Source organism: Mesocricetus auratus, unplaced genomic scaffold (assembly GCF_017639785.1).
Source record: "Mesocricetus auratus isolate SY011 unplaced genomic scaffold, BCM_Maur_2.0 Super-Scaffold_100014, whole genome shotgun sequence".
Lineage (NCBI taxonomy): Eukaryota > Metazoa > Chordata > Mammalia > Rodentia > Cricetidae > Mesocricetus > Mesocricetus auratus.
The window spans coordinates 37,534,377-37,546,139 of record NW_024429197.1 but is presented as its reverse complement, the minus strand read 5'-3'; positions in this window follow the sequence as shown (position 1 = coordinate 37,546,139).

Below are 11,763 nucleotides of genomic sequence, written 5' to 3'. Positions count from 1 at the left end.
AAACAGGGGAATTGTGGTGATATACAATTTATACTTTATTAAACCTTGCCTTAGCATTCAGAAAGCAAAGCAAGCCTCCAGCAATAGAGGTCAGGTAGTGGTGATAACACACCTTGTATTCTAGAATGACTCAGGATTAAGAATTAGAAGGATCTCTATTACTTCAAACACACACTGATTATTTAAAATATTTTCAGTTCTAAAGCAACATCTTACAGAAAGATAATCTCTGCACTTGGGATCACAGGACTTTAATCCCAGAAATCAGTATAAAGTAGATAAATCACTATTAGTTTAAGGACACACTGACTACTAATAAAAGCAACATCTCATACAAAGTGATCTCTGCACTTGGGATCACAGACCTTTAATCCCAGATCTCAGTATAAAGTAGACAGATCTCTATTAGTTTAAGGACACATTGACTACAAATAAAAGCAACATCTCACACAAAGTGATGTCAGCCCTTGGGATCACAGGCCTTTAATGCTAGCACTAGGGAGTTGGAGACAGGAGGATATGACTTGTCACAGAAAGGAATATGAGGAGGAGACAGGATTGCCATGTCAACTGGGTAGAGGTAACATCTACTGCATTAACTGTTTTGCTTCTCTGATATTCAGCTTCAAGCTTGAACCCCAAAATCTGTCTCTGGGTCATTTATTTATTGTCATACATTTCATGGAGCACAAGGTGTTAAATTAATGATATATAATCATGTTTACAACATTAAAATATCCTAGATTCCTATGGTTACTCTTTCAATGTGTCTTTCCCCAAAATCACTTCTAAATTTGTTGATTCTTTCTATTGCTTCTACTTGTTAAATGTTTGTTGTTGAATTTTTTTTGTTTTTCATAGCAGTGTTTCTCTGTTTTCAGTCTATGCTGGATCTCATTTTGTAGACCAAAGTGGCTACAGTTCAAAAATCATGCTTCTCCCTCTTACCTACTCAGGTTGAATGTGTGCACCATGAGACATGTCTCCCTATTTCATTGTTACTCAAATTTTTATTATTTCTTGCATTGGGATTTAGTGTAGTTTTTTCCATATATTTCAATTGAATAACGAAACTAAATTTGTGCTTTTTCAGGTTTAAAATTTTAAATTTCTTTTATAGGATTGCTTTCAATCTGTCCCAGAAGTTGTGATGTGGTTTGTTGTAAATATTTTTCATTCCAGGAAATTCTTCTATTCTTCCTTCATTCCTTCCTTCCTTGCTTGCCTCTTTCCTTCCTTCTTTCCTTACTTCTTTTCATTTTTTCCTGGACCCATTGATTCCATAACAAGTTCTTTTAATATTTATCAGGCTTGGACATCACTGGAGTTTTTATCAGTTTATAGATTTATTGCAATGTGTTCAGATAGTGTAATAGGGCTGAATTGTTCAACATTGTTGGCTTCAACTTCTTGTGAGGTCATATGATTTTGGGGCTCATTCTCACTGATCATTCCATTTTCAGAAAAGAGAAAGGGTTTCTGTGTATTGTTTTGGAGGCTATTCTAGAACTCATTCTTTAGACCACTTTGACCTTGAACTCACAGAGTCTGGCCTGTCTCTGCCACCCTAGTGCTGGGATTAAAGGTGTTTGCCACTAACACCTGGCTCAGAAAAGTGATCTTTGTGTGTGTGTGTGTGTGTGTGTGTGTGTGTGTGTGTGTGTGTGTAACAGCTTTAATCTCGTTCATTGTCATTTCTCGGTAAGAAATATTGCACATAATCAACATGTTTTGATCTGGTTAAGGGGACTCATAACCATTGGTCTGAAGTAAGGGATAGAGCTCATAATCTATCGGTGGATGTTAGGAAAAGAAAATGGCAGACTCTTTGTACTTCAGATTGGCCAACATTCCAGGTAGGATGGCCCCCTGAGGGTGTTTTCAATGTATAGAAAATTATAAAAGTAAAAGAGAAGACTTTACTTTCCTGACCCCATAGGCACCCGAATCAAGTCCCTTACATTCTAGTATGTGAAGACTTGGTCTACCATCCACTGCCCTGTGTCGGCCCTTTTCTTCCATCCCATCTACCATTATCATCCCCAGGGATCTTCACCTTGAAGGCTCAGGCAACAGGCTAGAAGGACGGGCAGACTCAGCCGAAGAAGGTCTATCATGACTGTCCCCTCAGACCTCCTCCTCCTGGGTTCCTGGGTACCGTCGGGATCTGGGTTTGAGGAGATTACAGCCCCTCTCTATTCCTTGACAAAGGCAAACACTCCATTTATCCGGGGCCCCAAGGAGTAACAGCATGAAGCAATCCCTACTGGAGGCTTCAGGACTAGTGCTTTCTGATGTTGGCAAACCTTTCCACATATTCATGGTGGGACTGAAAGGAGTGGCAAAAGGAGTGCTGACCCAGAGTCTAGGACCTTGGGACAGACCAGATGCTTATATATCCCAAAAGTGGGATTCAATGGCTGACAGGCGGCCTGGCTACCTGAAGGCTGTGGCCATGGTAGTCCTGTTTGTGAGAGATGCTGACAGATTGACTCTGGGGCAAGATCTTGTGAGAACAGACCCAATGTACTGGCTGACAAAATCCAGAATGAAACACTGCCAAGGGCTATTGCTAAACCCAGACCACATCTGGTGCCACAATGTTGCTGCACCCAGGAAAGAAGCCAGTTGAACAAGGCATTCATGAAACACTTGTCCGGCTCCAGTTATGCCAACATCATTTGTCAAAGATGCTTTCTTTTTTCCACTGTATACTTTCATCTTCTTTGTCAAAGATCAGGTATTCATACATTTATAGGTTAATACAGCGGTGTACAATTTGATTCCATTACTCTGTCTATTACTTGTTCCAATACGATGCTGTTTTCCTGAACTATAGCTCTGTAATACAGCTTGAAGTCAGGGATGGTGATGTCTATGGACATTGTCTTGTTGAACAGGGGTTTGTTGGCTATACTGGGTCTTTTGTTTTTCCATACAAAATTGATTATTGTTCTTTCAAGGTCTGTGAAGAATTGTGCTGGGATTTTAATGGGGACTGCATTGAATCTATAGATTGCTTTTGGCAAGATTGCCATTTTTACTGGGTTGATCCTACCTATCCAAGATCATGGGAGATCTATCCATTTTCTCATATCTTCTTTAATTTCTTTCTTTAAAGACCCAAATCTCTTGCTATACAAGTCTTTCCCTTGTTTGGTTAGGGTTACCCCAAGATATTTTATGTTGTTTGTGGTTGTTGTATGGGGTGAAGTTTCTCTGATTTCATTCTCAGCCAATTTATCACCTGTATAAAGTATGTCTACTGATTTTACTTGAGCTGATCTTGTATCCTGCCACTTTGCTGAAGGTATTTATCAGCTGTAGGAGTTCCTTTGTAGAGTTTTTGGGTCAGTTTTGTAAACTGTTATATCATCTGCAAATAGTGAAATTTTACCTCTTCCTCTCCAATTTGTATTCCCTTGATCTCCTTTTGTATTTGTATTGCTTTATCTAGAACTTCAAGACCAATATTTAAAAGATATGGAGAGATTGGACAGCCTTGTCTTGTTTCTGAATTTAGAGGAATCAATTTGAGTTTCTGTCCATTTAGTTTGGTGTCTCCTGTTGATTTGCTGTACATAGCTTTTATTATGTTAAGATAAGTTCCTGTTATCTTGGATCTCTCCAAGATCTTTATCATGAAGGGGTGTTGGATTTCATCAAAGGCTTTTTAAGCATCTAGTGACATGATCATATGATTTTTGATTCTCATCTTGTTTATATGGTGGATTATTTCTATGGATATTCGTATGTTGAATCATTCCTGAATCCCTGGAATGAAGCCTACTTGATCATGGAGGTTAACTTTTCTGATGTGTTCTTGGATCAAATTTGCCAGTGATTTCTTGATTACTTTTGCATCATTGTTCATGAGGGATATTGGCCTGAAGTTCTTGTTCACAATTGTGTCTTTGTGTGGCTAAGGTATCAAAGTTATTGAAGCCAGGTAAAAAGAGTTCAGAAAAGACACTTTTGTTTCTATTGAGTGGAATACTTTGAGAAGAATTGTTATAATCTGATCTTTGAATTTCTGGTAGAATTCTGTACTGAGGTCATCTGGACCTGTGTTTTTTGGTTTGGAGACCAAAGGCAGGCATCCATGCTAGCTCTCCTATTCCCAGCAAGGCCAGAGAATGACTCAGGCTCCAGAACTCTGGATTTCTTCTCAGGCTCCTCTGACCCTATTACACAACTCTCCACTCTCATCTTCCCTTTGTAGTCCCAGCTTTACCCACAATCTGCAATCTGTTTGGTGAATTAACTCTCCATCCTCTTAATCCTACTTGGAAATTTGCATTATGTATATTGGTTGACTCCTGATTCAGTGTGTCAAAGAGAAAGACCCCAGGCTATTACCAAAGTCAGGGAGTCCTCTGTGGTATCTCTCAAAAACTCTGAGTACTAGGGTTTATTCATTTGATGATTATAGATTTTCTTTTCAGAGGGTGTTTCAGTGTAGCCTATGCCTACCTGGAACTTATTATGTAGCCTAACCAGACTTAGAATTTTCAGTAAATTTCCTATTGTGTGCTTGTGGCTGTTTCCTATGCCACATGAATACATGAATCATGAAATAATATTATGAAAGTGAGCTACCATACCCTGTTAGTTCTATAGTGTTCTGATTATGTGTTAGCTCTAAGTTATTCTGTTTTTAACAGAGTGAACACATAAACCTAGAAATACCATGATCAAGTGGCCATTGTCCCTGTAAAATCATGAGTTTGTCTGGATTCATAATGTGAGTTAGAATCTATAACAAAGATCTGCTCCATCAGATTCTGATTGACTCAATAAGGTGGTGGCACATGACTTTAATTCCAGCAACCCGGAGGCAGAGACAGGTAGATTCCTGTGACATCAAGGCCAGCCTTGTCTATAGAGTGAGTTCCAGGAAAGTCTACAAAGTTACAGAGAGCCTGGTGATTGTGGAAAAACCTTTAATACATGCACAAGGGAGGCAGAGGCAGGCAGATCTCTGGGAATTGGAGCCAGCCTGGTGTACAAGAGCTAGTTCCAGGACTCGCTCCAAAGTCACAGAGAAACCCTGTCTAGCAAAACCCAAGAAAAAACAAACAATCAAAAAAACAAAGTTATAGAGGTACTCGGTCTCAAAAAACCAAATAAAGTGAAAAATAACAAGCAAGATGGGGAGGGAGAAAGGAGGAAGGTGAAAGGAGAAATGTGAAAAGAGAAAGGAGAAAGGAGAAAAGAAGAAGGCAAGAGGATGGTTTGAGTTCAGAAGCATGGAGGCAGGGGTGGGCGGTATATTTCCACAGGTAGAGTACTTGCAGTGCTTTATGGAACCTTGGGTTCCTTACTCAGCCCTACACAAAGCAAGCTTTGTCATGGTTGGCTGCAAATAAGGGGAGGTATTTCTGCATACTGAGAAATAAATACCCAGGATCTGTCATCAGGAGGACCTAAGAGCACACCGTTTCACACATTGCTCAAGGTGTTGGAAATAAATGCAGTGTAGTTGTCTCAGACCATAGGGGCTATGTTTGACACTGACAGCATGGAGTCCTTGGAATAGTTGAATGCAGAGTCATAAGGACTCCACAAGAGTAATTAGCTGTTCTCTGTGGTGAGTTGTTAACTAATGGTTAGATGCTGAGTCCTGGATGCAATCCCTCTACTGTCCTCCTTAGTTATTAGCCTGTTTCCAGGTTCCTGTCAGGATAGTCCAGTGACTGCAGGGATGTAAAGGTCCCATCGAGTCTTGTTTCTTGCCTAAAACCTCTTGATATCAAAGTAAACACAAGCCATTCTGAAAATAATCACAGAGATCTGATTCCAGAGTACTGGGAATAAAGAAGTGCACCACCAATACTGGCCTTGTGGAATGTCTTAAAGCCTCCACACTGACACAAATCAATCATTATCACACCAGGTATCTATCCATGCTCTATTTGGATGTATTCAGCAGTATGCCGACTGACCAGACTCTTGTTACAGTAAAGGACACGGACCATCCTTTCAGTTGCTTAAGAAAATACATTGCTGATGTCACAGACCCAACCAAAACTTATTGTACTTTCATCAAACTGATGCCTATTACCAATGGGTGAGGGGAATTTGTGAAATGCATGTTAGTTCATGCTACTTCTAAAATGAAAATCTTAGATGAGAATTAAAGTGTAAAGAGGCTACAAGCACAAAGATTTTCCTTTGGTGCATTAGGGTCTAGAGGACGAAATGAGATTAGTAAAGAAAATTTACAAATATTTTAAAGTTTGTTTTATACTTTAAATCTGTATTAAATTATAAGAGCATACTAACTCCAATTGCCTAATGAGGCTATAAACCTGGACAAAGTCAATGGTTCTAGAAGTCAAACTTAGCCTTGCCTATTTTGACTCTGTCTCCAAAAGCACAAATGAACCAAAGAAACTAATATGTACATTCCTATGAATGCTCATTTCTCATTAAAACAACACTACACCAGATATAAATATGTCCTTTGAATTTTAAAGTCATCATCTGGAAATGTAGCTTAGTTGATGAAAAGGCTAGAATAGTATGTATTACGAATTCCAATGGAGGTGAGTGAGTTACTTGTTATGGACACGGATTATAGAGCTCCTATTGCAGACAGGGCCAAGCAGAGACTTGAGGCTGAGGACTCCTCAGCACTGTCAATCAGTGACTCCAGACTACAGGATTCTGAGATTCTACCTGCCCCTCTCTACCAATTTATACACCTTCCAACTGTATCCACCTGATGGAATCCCACCCCTCTGCCCAAAACATCTATGTCACTACTCACTTAATGATGTCAATGAGTGACTTATTTTGTTCTAAAACAGACTGATTGAATTTGACTTATCCTGTAAAAACAAAACCACTAAATTCAAAAGTCATTATTCCATCTCGCTCCATAGATCAGGCTGGCCTCAAACTCACAGAGATCTGCCTGCATGTGTGTCCCAACTGCTAGGATTAATGGCATGTACCACCAATGCCTGGCCAGGAAAACTTTCAAATAGAGATCTATGATGAGGAGTAATGGCTGCTGTGGTCTCTCAGTCAGCAGTTACAGGTTCCCAAACCACAGCAGTTATCAGTACACTGTGGCAGTTGTGTCCTTTCAGGGAAGGGATCAAACCTAGTTCGTTGTTCATGTTAGACAAGCGCATTTCCACTGAGATCTATTCTCAGCCCCACCATGTGCCTTTAATGTTTAATATAATTAGGATAACTTTGTAACTATACTAATATCCTAATGATTGCTTCATAATTACAATGTATCCTTTTTAAAAGAAAGTACAATGATTTAGGGACTGGAGGAATGATGGCTCATTGGCTGAGAGCACTGGTTGCTCTTGGGCATGTCTAGACTTTGGTTCCTAGCATGCACTTCAAGTGTCTTACAACTGCCTTAGATCTAGCCTGTCAGGTCTTGACATCCTCTTCTGATCTCCACATCCAGGTTCACAGGCTCATACCCCTCCATATTTTTAACTAAAAACTAATCATAAAGATGACTCTATTAAACCCCATAATGATGCTTAATAGCTCAAACTTAAGAATATTTAGGTTTTGATAACCTAATATGAAAAACTCTTAAATGAGCATTCTCACAGACAATTACATCTTGACACAGACTTTTACAAAAATGTCATTTTCAGGACTAAAACTCTATCATACTGCTTGAAATCAGGGATGGTGATGCCTCCAGGTGTTGCTTTGTTGAATCAGGGGTTTTTTTGGCAATCATGGGTCTTTTGCTTTTCCAGGCATAGTTGATTATTGTTCTTTAAAGGTCTATGAAGAATTGTGCTGGTATTTCAATGGGGATTGCATTGAATCTATATATTGCTATTTTTTCTATGTTGATCCTACCTATCCATGACCATTGGAGATCTTTCCATTTTCTGGTATCTTCTTTAATTTCTTTCTTTAAAAACTCAAAAGTTCTTGCAATACAGGTCTTTCTCTCATTTGCTTAAGGTTACCCCAAGGTATTTTATGTTGTGGCAATTTTAAAGGGGAATAGTTCTCTGATTTCTTTCTCAGCCATTTTAGCTTCTGTATATATTAGGGCTGTTGATTTTTCTTAGTTGATCATGTATCCTGCCACTTCTGCTGAAAGTATTTATCAGCTGTAGGAGGTACCTGTAGAGTTTCTTGGATTACATATTTAAACTATCATTTCATCTGCAAATAGTGAAAGTTCGACCACTTCCTTTCCAATTCTTGGAGAGGTCTGGAATAACAGGAACATACATAAACATAATAAAAACTATATACAGCAAAACAACAGCCAACATCAAAATCAATGGACAGAAACTCAACACAATTCCTCTAAAATCAGGAACAAAACAAGGCTGTCCGCTCTGCCTATACCTCTACAATATGGTACTTGAAGTTCTAGCTAGAGCAATATGACAACAAAAGGATGTCAATGGAATACAAATTAGCAACTCTTTAATCCCCCTTTTTATTCTTGACTGAGGACTTGTGAGACTTTCCCATCCAGGTTGGGTTGTCACCAGATCTTCTCACTGGGCATGTCATGTTTAGGTGACCAAGTTGTTACAGTTAGTTGTGTGCAGCTCTGTGTCATAAATAGAGTACATCTTCTCACATTAGACATCATGATCCTCTGGCTCTTAGAATCTTTCTGCACCTTCTTCCTGCATGTTCCATGAGCCTTAGGTGTTGGTCAGTTTTCTAGATGTATTAATTGGGGATGGGAACTCCACTGTCATTTCTTCTCTCCTTTTTCATCATTACGATTCATGTGATAGACTCCATCTACTTCAAAAAACAAACCAACATCTTTTTTACTATGAACAGGATAAGAGCTATACTCTTCTATGATACAAGGATGGGATCTTAGGGAACAGTTGGCCTTATGCTGGCATAGAAGTTGGTCAGTAGTGGGTTCTCCTCTGAAGTCTATAATCACCAGCCCCTGGAATTTACCTAGCTTTCTACAACCAGACATAAACTCTACCCCATTGAGAAGACCAGAAGTCCAATTAGGTAGCTGTTGGTCACTCCTGACATATCAGTGTCATTATTGCACCCTTGGGTCTGTCTTGACATATCTTGTCTTGTCATAGTTGTTCATAGGCTTCATAGCCAGGTAGGACTTTCAATTGCATTTCTCCCTAGAACCTTTCATAGCACCTTTGTACACAGAATTTGCAGATATGTTCCAACTCCATTCCTACCAGTACTTTGTCCAATGCATGTGGTGCCTACAACAGAAAGTCTTACTCCCCAGTTCTGTGATGCAACTGAGGGCAATGGCTCCTGTATTCTGGACAGTACTGACATTACATGCATTATATTAGTACAGACAAACATACTAAAAAATAAAAAGAAAGAGATTTTGGAAACACCTGTAATGGGGATAGTTTAACTTCCTTTTGTATATGGTTCCCTTTATTTTCCTTCTCCTGCCTTATTGCTCCAATATCAAATATAGTATTGAAAAGGAATGGAGCCACTGGACATGCTTGTCTGCTCCCTCTCTTCAGTGGAATTGCTTCAACTTCCTCTCCATTCACCATGACACTGGCTGTGAGATTCTCATCTAAACTTTTATTGTGTTGATGTCTGTTCCCTGTCTGCCTATGTTTTTGGACTTTTATCAAGGCATGTTGGATTTTAATAGGCTATTTCTGCTTTAATTGCTATACTTCAATGGGGCTTGAGCACTGTCTCTCTTGCACTTGCTGTTTTCCAGAGGACCCAGGTTCAATTCCCAGAATCTGCACTGTAACACATACCTGTGTGTAACTACTAATCAAGGACTTCTGATACTCTCACATGCATGTACATAAAAACACCACAGCACATAAAATATACTTAAATAAATCATTTTTAGAAAAGGAACTAAACAAGCAAATCAAATCTAATACATGCCTGTCATGATCCTCAGAAATCTAACCTGAGGCAGGAGGTTAGAAAGCTGAGGACAGCTTGGGATATATATGTGTGTGTGTATGTATGTATGTATGTATGTATGCATGTATATGTATGATGTTCTCTTAAAACAAAACAAAACAAAAGCAGCAACAAAACCAACACCAACAAAAATACTAAAAGGCAAACATTTTTGCCAGGCATTGGTAGAACATGCCTTTAATCCAAGCCATGCAGAAGCAGAGTACAGAGCAAACTCATCTACAGAGGTAGTTTCAGGCCAGGATCCCAAGATACAGAGCAACTCTGACTAAAAAAAAAACAAAAACAACCCCTCCCAAAAAAATAAAAAGAAAAATACAAAAATCTATATTTCATCAACAGTCTATTTATATATCTAACGTTTATTGACATCTTTATGTCAAACCATTTTTTCATTGTTGCAGCACTTAATTGCACAGATGCATCTTCATTGCAGATAATCTTTTATGTATGCCTGTATTGTGCTTGCAAATATTGTATTGAATGGACTTGGATCTATATTCATCAGGGACATTAACTGTTTGTTGTTGCTCTCTCTTTACCTGGGATGCTATTGCAGTCATGCTGGCTCTGTAGAAGTAATTTAGGGGTGCTTCATATGGTTTCTCTGTATTGTTTTGGAGCCTCTCCTGGAACTTGGTCGGTAGACCAGGCTAGTCTTAAAATCACAGAGATCAGTCTGCCTCTGCTTCCCCAGTGCTGGGATTAAAGGCTGTGCCACCTTTGCCTGGCCTTGCTTTGATACTTGAAGAAAGATAGATTAGAGGTCTCATTTGAATGTCTGCTAGGATTCTGCTTGAATCCTTCAGACCCTGGGTGTTCTTTTGCCAGAGGGATTTTTTATTTATCATATCAATTTCTTCATTCGTTATGGATCTGTTTAGGTTGCTAACTTTTCTTTTTCCCCTTTGGAATTTGAGACAGGATTTCTCCATGTGTCCCTGACATTCCTGGAACTCACTCCACAGACCAGGCCTGCCTCTGCTTCTCAGATGCTTAGACCACTGCTGCCCAGTTTGTGTTGTTGACTTCATGTTTTTCTCTTTTAAGTTAGAAACAAGCTTGCTTTACATGTCAATCAGAGGTCCATCTTCCTCCCCTCCTCCCCTACCCCACACTACCTGGCCTCACAGTCCCTCACCCAATCACCATTCTGATTCTCAGTGAGGGTGAGGCCCTAAATGCAGGATCTCTAGAGTTTGTCATTTCATTCAGTGTAGAGTTTAGGTCTTCTGACAAGAGTCCAGGCTGAGAGTGCATCCCTCTTGTGGAATGGGCAGCAAAAGACCATTTTTATTCCAGAGATAAATACTACCTAAGGCCCCATGGATGACCTAGGCTTCCTCACTGACACCCACATTCGGGGAGTCTAGGTCAGTCCTATGCTTTCTACCAATCCATCAATCTAGGGTGCAAGAGTTCCCGCTCATTTAGATCAACTGTTTTTGTGGGATAAACTAGCCCTGTCTTAACTATTTTGCTCATCACTTCTCCTTTCTGACACTGGATTCCAGGATTTCAGTTCAGTGTTTAGCTGTGGGTGTCTGCCTCTGCTTCCATCAATTGCTGGATGAAGGTTCTGTTTGCCAGGGTCTTTGGACTTGGGATTGTATGCTGGCACTTCCTTAATTCATGTCTGAAATCCATATATGAGTACATAAACTATTTCTCTTTTTGTGACTGTGACCTCATTCAGGATGATTTGTTCTAATGCCATCCATTAGCCTGCAAATTTCAAGATTCCATTGTTTTTTTTTTTCCACTGAGTAGTACTCCAATTTGTAAATGCACCATATTTTCTCTATCCACTCTTCATTTGTGAGGCATCAAGGTTGCTTC